The 12,583-nt window shown below is 39.2% G+C and overlaps 1 pseudogene; it reads right to left on the reverse strand.

Moving 5' to 3' along the window:
* Nucleotides 1-505: 505 nt before the first annotated feature.
* Nucleotides 506-2,199, reverse strand: LOC125171746 (40S ribosomal protein SA-like; annotated as a pseudogene).
* Between the last annotated feature and the right edge of the window lie 10,384 nt (nucleotides 2,200-12,583).

Consider the following 12,583-nt stretch of genomic DNA (forward strand, 5'->3'; position numbering starts at 1 on the left):
ATTGGAGCAACTGAAATAGCATATGTAAAGCATGGCAGTGATTTTAAAAATTATTTGTCCTTAAAAAAATAAAAAAATAAAAAATAAAAAATAACAAAAATATTTGTCCTCCATAAGGCATTGTTAAAGAATGTCCCAACATTATATGTCATTGTGTTCCTCTTTGTGCTATTAGCACTTAGTGCTGCTGTCACGTGGTAGGAACTAAAAAAATATTTGCTGAGCTCTCTAAAGATCTCTAATAAAATCTTTGAAAAAGAAAAAAAAATATTTGTTGAACTGAATGGGCCCTTGAGTTGAACAGTAAAAACGTTTTACACCCAAAGTTGTTTTTTTTTTTTTTTTTTTTTTTTTTTTTTTAAGAAACTGATATTTATTTTCTATCCACCTTATTTCCACATTCTGTTTTGGAGCCTGTAGAAGAATTGCTTAACACCACCCAGTGTTGTTCTTACCCATTCAATGGTCTGAGAATGAGAGCTGCAGACCAGTCTTCAGTGGCAGACTATGGGCTCTGGTCTGCAGTATGGAACTGCTGGATGGGCACAGAGGCCACCTGCATGCCTTCAGGCCAGTCTGCAACCTGAGCTCGATAGCAGTAAACTCAAGCAGTTTGCTTGGGCTAGAGATGTCCACTCACCCTGAAATTCCTCCTTGGTCATGGCCTTTTCAGCAGTGGCCTGCTCTTTTCTATCTCTTTAGAATCTCTGTAGAAATAGATCAGGCATGATCTCCCATGGGTGTGCATGAGGGATGGTGGCACAGGTGCACAGAACTTCCCGCACCATCATGTACCACACGAGCCCCACTGAGCTCCCTTGTTGTTGCACAGGATGGCGATGTGCACATAGCATGGGGAGAGTCTGTGATACACAGAGCAGTGGTTGGCAGGTTAACATAAGATGCCTCTACGGGAGGCTGGTGGTCAGCCCTGGGCTCAGTAACCACCAGAAGATGTGGTTCTTGGAAGTCTGCCTGGATCTGGTTATTGGAAGTTCTGGGAGTGAAGTACCCAGCAGTAGGAGTGGCTACAGTGGCACCAGCAAAATTCAGGACAGCCCACTGGCCGGTGTTCCTGGAGGACGTGACACTGACACCAACTGTGTTTTCAGTGGTAACAATGGCACAAGCCATCAGTGGAAGCTTCTTCCAGGTCCCCTTCAGATTTATGATGTAGATGCCATCACTTTAACTTTTGTAGACGTACTGTTCCATTTGGAAGTCAGAGTTGGTGCCACCTAAGTAGGTTCCTGCTGCAAGGAATTTAGGGATATCCTCTTCCTTCATTTGTAGGACATCAGGGGCTCTGGGCACTGTAAAAGTTTCCCTTTAAGTTATTATGGGACCCTATGACCACACCATGTGGACCCCTGTCTGGGTGGTGCAGAGTGGCATACCTAAAGTTTGATCACTGATACGCTCACTCTTCTGTGGCTGGAAATCCTAAAAAAAAGATAAAATAAAATGTTAAGGGAGTTATTATGCTGAGTAAAACACCCAGGCTTAGGAACTAGTGTGCATAAGACCTCAAATTTCTTTCTGGCTCTCAATATGAGAGTCATGATTGTTTCCCTTGCGTCATCCTCTGCATGTGGCTTTTCATCTTACATTCTGGTTTTGCTCCAGGAGACTACACTGTCTTATGCCAGGAACCTGATGAAAGGTCACACTCAGAATGGCCAGGCTGGGAAGAGCTCACTTAACAGCATAGGTCTCTAACTACATTCTCTAGTGCTCTACCTCAGTGAGGTAAAAGCAAGAATGAAAAATTCCAAAGAAGCCTAAAATTTAGATTTTGTCCTGAGAGTATAACTGGAAAGTTTTTTGTTCTGAGTTGTGTAACCAGGAATGGGTGAGTTTCTGTCATTTCCCCACCAGATAAAAAGGAATTTATGACGAATCATTGTTAAATACAGTGATGTGGACTTATTCTTTCCAGTTTAGTGTGACCCATCCCAACCTTTTACAGCCAGTTTCTTTAAAGACAGCATGAGAAACCTCAGTGTCCTCTGGAAGTGTTTGTAAATGGATGCCAGCCCAGCCTTTATTACACTGGGTTTATACATCATATAATTGCCCATCTTGATATACCTCTTTCAGACTCTGCTTGAGCAAGGGCAAAATGAGTTGAGGATTGTCTTTTGCTGCAAATGCTGATCTTTGGTATTTTTTGGTTGACAATGCTTTATCTTTTTCCATGTTGTCCTTGGATTTCTTGAAGTTTCTCCTTTTTTCAGTCTTTTTTTTTTAAAAAAAATCTACATACATTATGTCGACTTAGGTTGTTATTTACCTAAATTCAATTCAAAGTACCATGGCAAAAATTCACTGAGCACTTGTTCTATATAAAGCATGATGGAACTGTTTTTTTAAAGCTTCAACACAGAGTCTTTAGAGCTGCGGGATCCAATAGGGTAGCTATTATTGACATGTGGCTATTTAAACTTAAATTAATTAAAATTAAATGAAATAAAGATTTTATTTCCTCAGTTTACTAGCCATATTTCAAGTGCTTCATAGCCAAATATGGCTAGTGGCTACTGTATTGGGCATCACAGATAGAGAATATTTTCATCATTATGGAAAGTTCTCTTGGACAGTACTGTTACTATAGAGTTTCAGTTATATAGGACTTCAACTCACTACTTGTCTTTCATTTATGAGATAGTCAAAAACTCATATCTTTCAATGAGAATGTTTTTTAGCAATTCAAATAACACTTATTGAATTTTACTGTTAGGTACTATGGGAAATAAAAGGAAAAATAAAATATGTTTCTTGTCCTCAAGGAACTTAAAAAACATATATGTATCTTAAATTTAATGTTTTTTTAAATGCTTATTTATTTTTGAGAGAGAGAGTGAGCAAGTGATCATGAGTGGGGAGGGACAGAGAGTGAGGGAGACAGAGGATCCAAAGCAGGCTTTGTGTTGACAGCAGACGGCCCTATATGAGGCTCAAATTCACAAACTGTGAGACCATGACCTGAGCTGAAGTTGGACACTTAACCAGTTGAGCCACCCAGGTGCCCCAGTAACTTAAAATATATGGAGGAAAACTGGCACATAACACAACTAATGGGATTAATAGGGTAGGATATGCAAAGTGGTGTAGTAGAGGCATAATCAAAGTACAATGGACTCGTTTGAGGAGGGATTTCTTTTTTTTTATCATTTAAAAAAAATTTATTTATTTATTTTGAGAGAGACTGAGAGTGAGGGAGAGGCAGAGAGAGAGAGAGAGAGAGAGAGAGAGAGAGAGGGAGAGAGAGAATCCCAAGCAGGCTCCACATTATCAGCATAGAGCCCCACTTGGGGTTTGAGCTCATGACCCGTGAGATCATGACCTGAGCCGAGATCAAGAGTCTATGCTCAACCAGCTGAGCCACCCAGGTGCCTCTGCATTAGAATCTTCATTTGGAAGGGGGCGTTTAGAAAGGAAAGGGCATCAGGAAGGCAGAAAGTCATTTTAGGTGGCAAGGGAAGAATATGAGTAAAGACATGGAATAGGGAAAGCAGTTTTGTCTAAGGCAAGTAATATGGCATAGAGATTAAGAGCATAGCCTCTGGGGACAACCTGTCTGGGCTCAAAAACCTGGCTTTACTTCTTTTTAACAAGTAGATTCATCTTTCTAAGTCTGTTTCTTCATCTGTAAAATGGAGCTAATAGTAAAATAGTAGCTATCTAACAGAGAATTTGTAAGGATTCAATAAGGTACTGTTTTTGGAGACTTGGCACAGTGCCTGGCTTATATCAGACCACTAGGGGAGGAACTGGGGGAAAGTGAGTTTGCAAATAACAGAGTCTGCCAACAATGGCTGAATTTAGTGGCTGAAATAAGATAGAAGATAATTTCCCTTTCAGTTAAAAATCTAGAGGTAGGCAATCCAGAATTGATAGGTTGGCTCTCTTCCACAAAGTCGTCAAGGACCCAGTTCCTTCTAACTTTCTGGTACACCATCGCTAGGGCGTGGCCCTTGTCATCAAAGTCCAGGATGGAACTTTAGTCATGATATTCATGTCCCAATCAGCAAAATAAGTAGGCATCCTTTGTCTCTTATGGTTCCCAAAGTTGAAACCTGACATTTCCACTTGCATATCATTGGCATGAATTCAGTCACATGGCCATACCTAGCTGCAGGGAAACTGGGAAACGTCTTTTTTCTGGGTGGCCTTTTTACCAGCTAAAATTTTTATTACTAATAGAAGAGGGGAAATGGATATTGGAGGATATTAGCAGTCTCTGTTACAAAGAGGGACAAGAATGAAGCCAGATGACAGAGATCTTCTATGCAGTCTAAGGAGTTTGTACTTTTATTGCTTGGGCTCTGTGGAGCTACTGATACTCTCCACATAGGGAATTAATACAATTAGAGGCTGTTCATGTAATGGACTTGGACGTGGTTCCTCAGATCAGCAATACTCACCCCAGAAATACTCAGATACTTGCAAGAACAGTTACTCTCAATTAAAAAAAAAAATTCCCCTTGAGCTTCTAACAGTCTTTCCCATTCTCCTTCCTCTTTAAAGAAGGAATGAGGTAACCTGAGGGGAGGAAATGTGAGAAGGCAATCCTTCCACCTGGCAGCTCTCTTTTAGACTTCCTCCAGTGCATCATTGGCGCTCTCAAAATGTGCTGAGAATGGAAATCAGTTCTTTATATGGGCAGGTGCCAAGCAAAGGGAATTGGTATCTTATTATCAGGATATCGTGCTCTTTCTCTGAGTACTTTGTGGTTACCCTAGACACTGCACTGTTGATGGGGTACCCGACTAGATTCTAAGCAGCTTGAGGACAGAATTCAGGTATTGAGTCCATATCTTCTGCATTTAACACAGTGCCTAGTGTAAAGCACGCATAAAATTGTCAGATGTCTGGATAAATGCTGAGTCTGTAAATGCTGCCTAGGATAGTGTTGGCTTTAAAGCAGTTGTACCAGGGCTTAAATCCTCATACTGAGTCTGTGGTGAAAGCATCTCAGGCAAAGGCTAAGAAAAGATTTATGTAAGGTGAAGACATAATTGTGTCCACTTGGAGTGTGGTTCTGCTCGGAATGCACTGGATAGTGAAACAATGAGATCAGGTCAAATAATTTGTGTTAAATTCTGAAGCCTGTCTTTTCTTAGTCTTTAATATTCTAGGCACTACTTTACTAAAACAATAAAAATATACTGAATTTGTGTGTTTACAAAATATATCTTGAGGTAAGCCCCTCCAAAAATGTTTTTATTTATTATTTATTTTTTTAAGTAATCTTTTTGCCCAATGTGGGGCTCAAATTCATGACCCCGAGATCAAGAGCACATACTCTACCTACTGAGCCAGCCAGGCACCCCCAAAAAGATTTGTTTTTGATGTTTATTTATTTTTGAGAGAGAGGGAAAAATATAGCAAGCAAGGGTGGGGCAGAGAGAGAGGGAGACAGAGGATCAGAAGTGGGTTCTGTGCTGACAGCAGAGAGCCCAATGTGGGGTCCAAACTTAGGAGCCGTGAGATCATGACCTGAGGCGAAGGCAGACACTTAACTGGCTGAGCCACCCAGGCGCCCCCCCACCAAAGATTTTTAAATCAACAAATATTTACTAAGTATGTGTAAAGCATTATGGTAAGGGCCAGAAGGAATAAAACTTACAAAGAACCACTCCTTGCTTTCAAGGAATTTACAATCAACAAACACTGTGCTAGGTTGTAGGAATCTAAGTATGGTTGACTAGACTCCTACTCACATGGGACTTACAATATGGTATGAAAAACAGACAGATAAACAGATGACTGCCTGTACTGTGATTTAGTGTTTGAACCTTTCTCAGAGCCAAATATACATATTTTGGTAAAAATCTGAAAAAAAATCTGTACATTTGAGATTTTGTAAAGTCTGCAGACACATTCTAGTTAACTAGTATATAAAATGTTTTCGAGGAGTTGGATATATTTCAGGAGTGGCAGTGATATGATATGCAACCAGGAGAGAGAGAGACAGGGGAAAAAAAAAGAGGGTTGATCATTTTGAGGTGACATTAAATTATCTTTTGACACCAGCTGTATCTTTTTTATAACAGAAAGTGGAAACAACTCTGTCCTTGACCTTCAAAAAGAAATTGACTTACCTAGCTTAACTATTCAAACAAACAACTGTGTACTCTCTTCAATTCCTATGATGATTTTGATTTACTGTAAATGACTGAATTTAATGAACTAAATTATGCTATTTAAATGCATTTTGTGAATGGTATTGTAGTTTGTTACAAAGCATTATGTCTATGCTAAATTGTGCTGTAAATGATATGGTATGGAACATATGTGCTGTATTCATAATTTAACTGTTGCTATGGAGTACCTTCTTGGATAGGACATACTGAAAAAGGAGCCTTTATTTACCTGGTGAAATGAAGGTGATATCTCAGCAAATCACTAGGTCTTACTGACCTTGGCAGAATTACAGTGCTAATATTTTCACATGGATGAACTGTTCTTGAACAATTTCTCTAATGTATATGGCAGAAATAGGCTTTCCATTAAAACTGGGTATATATGGTATATCTTCTCTTTCCATTTTTTTCCCCTTCAACAAACATTTACTGCAGTCATTGCAAGGATAATTCCACCTCCATTAAGGTACATGTTTTCTCCTGGCCTCTCAAATGGTAGAGGTAATAGAATACAAAGGTTTGTCCTGCAGTTATGCTGGTGGTCTCTGAAAGGACTTGCATTAAATAACACACTGCTTTTCCTCTTTCTGAGTAATTCCAGAAACTTGAAAAAAGAGTAAACACTGGAGCCAAAATACCCCCTTTATTACTGATACAGGATAAATTGGTTTAGCGTGGGAGCCAAATGGGCTTTCTAACAATATCCTGACTTCAGGTATGCTTATCTACTAGGTCTTGGACTTCTTTGCATGGAAGGACTGCTGAGGTAAGATTTTTAACATGGAAGAACAAAGAATTTGTGCTTTCTCTGGACAGGCTCATCTCAAGAGAAAAAAGAATTGAGCCAACTGGAGCATGTCTAGTTATTCTTTACAAAATTTACCAGTTAGGTTTGAATGTATGGGGGTAGAGAGAGGCCTTAGCTCTCTTCACAGGAAGGGGACATGAAGCATAAGAAAATCACTCCCCAATAACAAGTGTGGTTTTTTTTTTTTAATTTTTTTTTTCAACGTTTATTTATTTTTGGGACAGAGAGAGACAGAGCCTGAACGGGGGAGGGGCAGAGAGAGAGGGAGACACAGAATCGGAAACAGGCTCCAGGCTCTGGGCCATCAGCCCAGAGCCCGACGCGGGGCTCGAACTCACAGACCGCGAGATCGTGACCTGGACGATGAAGTCGGACGCTTAACCGACTACGCCACCCAGGCGCCCCAAGTGTAGTTTTTTAAAAAGGGAATCAGTTTAAAAGTTTATTGCTAGAGAGAAATCCACAGGATTTGTTGCACAAAAAAGCATTTACGATGATGCTTCCATTTTTCCCCTCTAAGGAGTATCTTCATGGCAACAATACTTCTATTATTTAAAAAAAAATGTTTATTTGTTTATTTTGAGAGAGAGAACATAGGGGAAAGCAGAGAGGTGGGGGGAGGAGAGGGGACAGAGAGAATCCCAAGCAGGCTCTACACTGATAGCATGGAGCCGATGTGGGGCTTGAACTCACGAACAGTGAGATCATGACCTAAGCCTAAAGTAATAGTTGGATGCTTAACCGACTGAGCCACCCAGTCACCCCAGTACTTCTATTAGTTGATGGAAGGTAAAGACATAGCAGTCACATTATAAGTTCAGGAAAAATTGCTTGGAATTTAAATGATCATTCTTAGTACTTCAATGCTGACTACTCTGCTATGCCGACACACATACACAAGACAGAGTCAAAAGACTTTGGTTCTAGGAGAAGTTTCATGATCATTAGCTCTTGGCTTAGATTGCCATAACAAAATACTATAGACTGAGTAGCTTAAACAACAGACATTTAGTTTTTGTAGATCAGGAGGCTAGAAATCTGAGATTAAGAATTTCAGCATAGTTGGTTTCTGGAAAGGACTCTTCCTGGCTTGTAGGTGGCTGCCATCTTGCTGTATGCTCACACATCCTCTTCTTTGTGTGCACTCAGATACAGTAAGCCAGCACTCTCTGCATAAGAATATTAATCCTGTCAAATCTGGGACCCACCCTTATGACTTAGTTTAACCTTTAATAATTTTCTTATAGTCTTTGTCTTCAAATATAGTCACATTGGGGGTAAGGGCTTCAATATTAATGGGGGGGGGGGTGAGGCATAATTCAGTCCATAGCAAGTTCATTGTGTGACCAGGCAAGTGATTTGTTTCATTTTCCCTTCCTGTGAATGGGAGTTCATGCCTTATGTACCCTTAAAAAGTTAACAGTACATCAAGTAAAATCATAGGCGTTAATACATTGACGTGTTTAAACTGCTAATAGTTACTGAGGGTAGGCTTTTCTTGTTATTACCCATCCGTGGTTCTTTTTTTCTTACCTGCATATTCCTGGATGGTAGATAGGAAAGGTAAGTCTTTGGTCTCACCCCTTTAAGAAAAGGGTGCCTGGCTGGCTCAGTCAGTGGAGCAGGCAACTCTTGATCTCGAGTTCATGAGTTCAAGCCCCACGTTGAGTATAGAGCTTACTAAGAAAGAAAGAAAGAAAGAAAGAAAGAAAGAAAGAAAGAAAGAAAGAAGAAAGAAAGAAAGAAAAGAAAGAAAAAGGAAGAAAGAAAGAAAGAAAACATCTTTTGGGAGCAGATAACAGCATGAAGCAGGCATTACACAGCAAGAAATGCCATTTTTCCATAATGACTTCAAACATTCAGCAACTAGATTTCACAACCAACCAATCCTCTGGCAGGAAACAAGAGTTAAGTTTTATTTTAATTGTTTTTGAAGTAGAATTTTTGGATCAAATGCATGAAAGATTAAGAGAAGAAATCTATAAAAACACATCTCTATACTGCAAAAGAATATCATAATGTCAACACTGGACAGAATATTAAGCTGGTGGGTGAGTTTTCATTTTAATGAGATTCTTCTGAATGTAGCTTAGAGTTAGGGGTATGCAAATGACTGGACAGTCAATTTTGATGAGTTGCTATAAGAAAAGAATTAGTCATTTTTCTGTCCTGTATTTGGCATATTTCTCAGAGGGATTCATTTAACATGTCTTTTTTTTCCTATTTTTATTTTTGAATTTTTATTTATTTTTATTTTTTTTCAATATATGAAGTTTATTGTCAAATTGGTTTCCATACAACACCCAGTGCTCATCCCAAAGGGTGCCCTCCTCAATACCCATCACCCACCCTCCCTTCCCTCCCACCCCTCCATCAACCCTCAGTTTGTTCTCAGTTTTTAAGAGTCTCTTATGCTTTAGCTCTCTTCCACTCTAACCTCTTTTTTTTTTTCCTTCCCCTCCCCCATGGGTTTCTGTTAAGTTTCTCAGGATCCACATAAGAGTGAAACCATATGGTATCTGTCTTTCTCTGTATGGCTTATTTCACTTAGCATCACACTCTCCAGTTCCATCCACGTTGCTACAAAGGGCCATATTTCATTCTTTCTCATTGCCATGTAGTACTCCATTGTGTATATAAACCACAATATCTTTATCCATTCATCAGTTGATGGACATTTAGGCTCTTTCCATAATTTGGCTATTGTTGAGAGTGCTGCTATAAACATTGGGGTACAAGTGCCCCTACATTTAACATGTCTTTTGGTAATATCCTCTCTATATTTATTTTAGAAGCAGCATGAAATGGTACAGCTAATATTTTTAAATATTGCAATGGCCAAAACATTTAATTTGAACTTGGAGCTCATCTACTTGCTCTTTTTTAAGATTATAACACAGAGTTGCTTTGGGAGCAGGGGCAATATGATTCTTATAAAGGATGTAAAACTGTTTGATAATACAATCTGCAAGTTGAATGTTGGAGCTGGTGTGTGAAGGTCACTGATGACTAGAGAAACTTCAAAGGTCTTTCTTTATGATTGGCCACTGTGAATGGGTATGGTTGAAGCAAACAGGTAGAAGTCAGTTTTGACTGTATGATTTCCCACATCAACAACATGGAATTATAATATCAGAGATTTTGCATTTTTCTGAATGCCAGAAACAGAATTTTGGCTAGTTATTCTAGCAAAGTGCTTGGCTGATACACAGGTAAGAGTCAGAGACTTGGGGAAGTAAAGTATATAATGTGGAGTGAACTCTTGAGATATGTATTTAGAGCCCCCAGGCCACACTTGCAGATGACAAAACCCAAGCCAAGAAATAAAAATGATTTGTGTAGGGGTGCCTAGGTGGCTCAGTCTGTTGAGCACCCAGCTCTTGGTCTCAGCTCAGGTCATGATCTCATGGTTTGTGGGGTTGAGCCCCACATTGGGCTCAGTACTGACAGTGAGGAGTCTGCTTGGGATTCACTCTCTCCCTTTCTGTCTGCTCCTCCTCTGCTCTCTCTCTCTCAAAATAAGTAAGTAAACTTAAAAAAAAGAAAAGAATTAAAAAAAATAATTTATTTTAAGTTACCCAACAAATTAGTGATAGAACCAGATCTACCCTAGGTCTCCTTATAGTCCAATATTTCCTACATACAAGAAAGGGATGGGTATTACAGTCATTCTATGGAGAACTTAGGGCAAAGGAAATTCCTAATATGAACACCAAGGCATTTAGGATCGTAGAATCAGATGATTTGAATGTTTAGGAAGACTTAAAGATTAGGTCTTTAAATGTTGTGTAATTTAATGTCCTATACAACACTTGAATTCTGTGTGCAAAATCCCTGCCAAATGGGCAGTCAATATTTGCACACTTAGAGCAATGGGACACTTGATATTTGATTTTTAGAAAGTTTAAGAAAGGGGCGCCTGGGTGGCTCAGTTGGTTAAGTGTCAACTCTTGGTTTTGGCTCTAGTCAAGATCGCACCACTAGTGAGTTTGAACCCTGCATCAGGCTCCACACTGACAGTGCAGAGACTGCTTGATATTCTCTCTCCATGTCTCTTTGTCCCTCCCCCACTCTCTCTCCCAAAAATAAATAAATAAACTTAAAAAAAAAAGAAAGTTTAGGAAGTTAGAAAGTATAGTGTTATGTTGGGCGTAATTTTTCTTCCTGCAACTTCACGTTATAGATTTTAGTTCTGCTTTCTATTGTTTCAAAAATCATGCAGTTAGTCATGGGAGTATTACCCTTTGTCCTCTTTCATATGTATTACCTTTTTTTTTTAAATTTTTAAGTTTATTTATTTTGAGAGAGAGAGTAAGCAGGGGAGGGGCAGAGAGAACAGGAGAGAGAGAACTCTCACACAGGCTTTGCACTGTCAGAGTGGAGCTGGATGTGCGGCTCAAATTCATGAACAGTGAGATCATGACCTGAGCCAAAATCAAGAGTTGGACAGACAGACACCACCCAAGCACCTGCCCTACCCTGTCTTTTCTTCCATCAGTGATCTGTTTTAGTAGAACATACTTAAATGTCCTCTGGACCATCCACAAATATGCTTGCCACTAAAATATTTCAAGTTCATTGTGTAAAACAGGACTGAAAAATCTCAAAAAAAAAAGGGTAAGGAAAGGGAAACTAGAGTCCATTATAGTTCATTTAGGCCAATTGTTTGATTTTTTTGATGTCTTTGCAAATGCTGGTTTCTGTGTGGGTCTCAGTATGACTAGTATAATCTCTTTGGCCAGGTTGATTCAACACATTTTCTAAAATGGATTGACTTGTTATCTCTGTATCTTTGTGAGATCTTTATTTTTGAGTACCTAGTGTTAAGCAAATTTGATGTATAAAAATCAGATTTAGACAAAAAGTTCAGAAAATGATCAATACACTCAAAGAATTCTTTTAGATAACAAGTTCTCCAAATGCCCGTAAGGTGTAATTAAGATTGAAAAAAGTTCCGTTTCAATTTAAAATCTCTGGAATACTTCAAGTATATAAAACAAGGCTCAGACATTTGAAAACTCCACGAGGGAAAATAGAATTAGAAACTAAACTTGTGGGCAAATAGAAACAGGGAGGTAAAATTCAAGGCCATCTGAATGTTACCACATTTTGGGGGCTGCAGATATGCACGGAGCTTTGCTGTTTGAGAGTTGGTGTGGAGCTTGTGGCTCAGCTTAAAAAATTCAAGTGTCATTTCAACCAATGAAAATTCTTTTGCTGATCCTGTTCCCTATTTTACCCAAGTGAATAAAAGCCAATGAAAGGATAGAGGAAGTGCTCACCAGAACTTATTTGTCTGGTTCAGGCCCCTGCCTCTGTACTTGCTGGGGTCTAATTTGATATTTTATAATAATGTTTTGGAGTATTTATTTTTACTTTGTTAAGAATTCAGGTGTTTTTTTGTTTTGTTTTGTTTTTTGTTTTGTTTTGAGAGGGAGAGGGCAGAGGGAGAGAAAGAGAGAAACTCAACCAGGCTCAAACTCAGCAGTGAGCCCGATTCAGGACTCGATTCCAGAACACTGGGATCATGACCTGAGCCACAATCATGAGTTGATTGCTCAACTGACTGAGTCACTCAGGTGCCCCTAAGAGTTCAGCTTTTTACTGAAAAGGTTACAGAAGAGGT

The sequence above is a fragment of the Prionailurus viverrinus genome, chromosome C1 (assembly GCF_022837055.1).
Source record: "Prionailurus viverrinus isolate Anna chromosome C1, UM_Priviv_1.0, whole genome shotgun sequence".
Taxonomy (NCBI): Eukaryota; Metazoa; Chordata; class Mammalia; order Carnivora; family Felidae; genus Prionailurus; species Prionailurus viverrinus.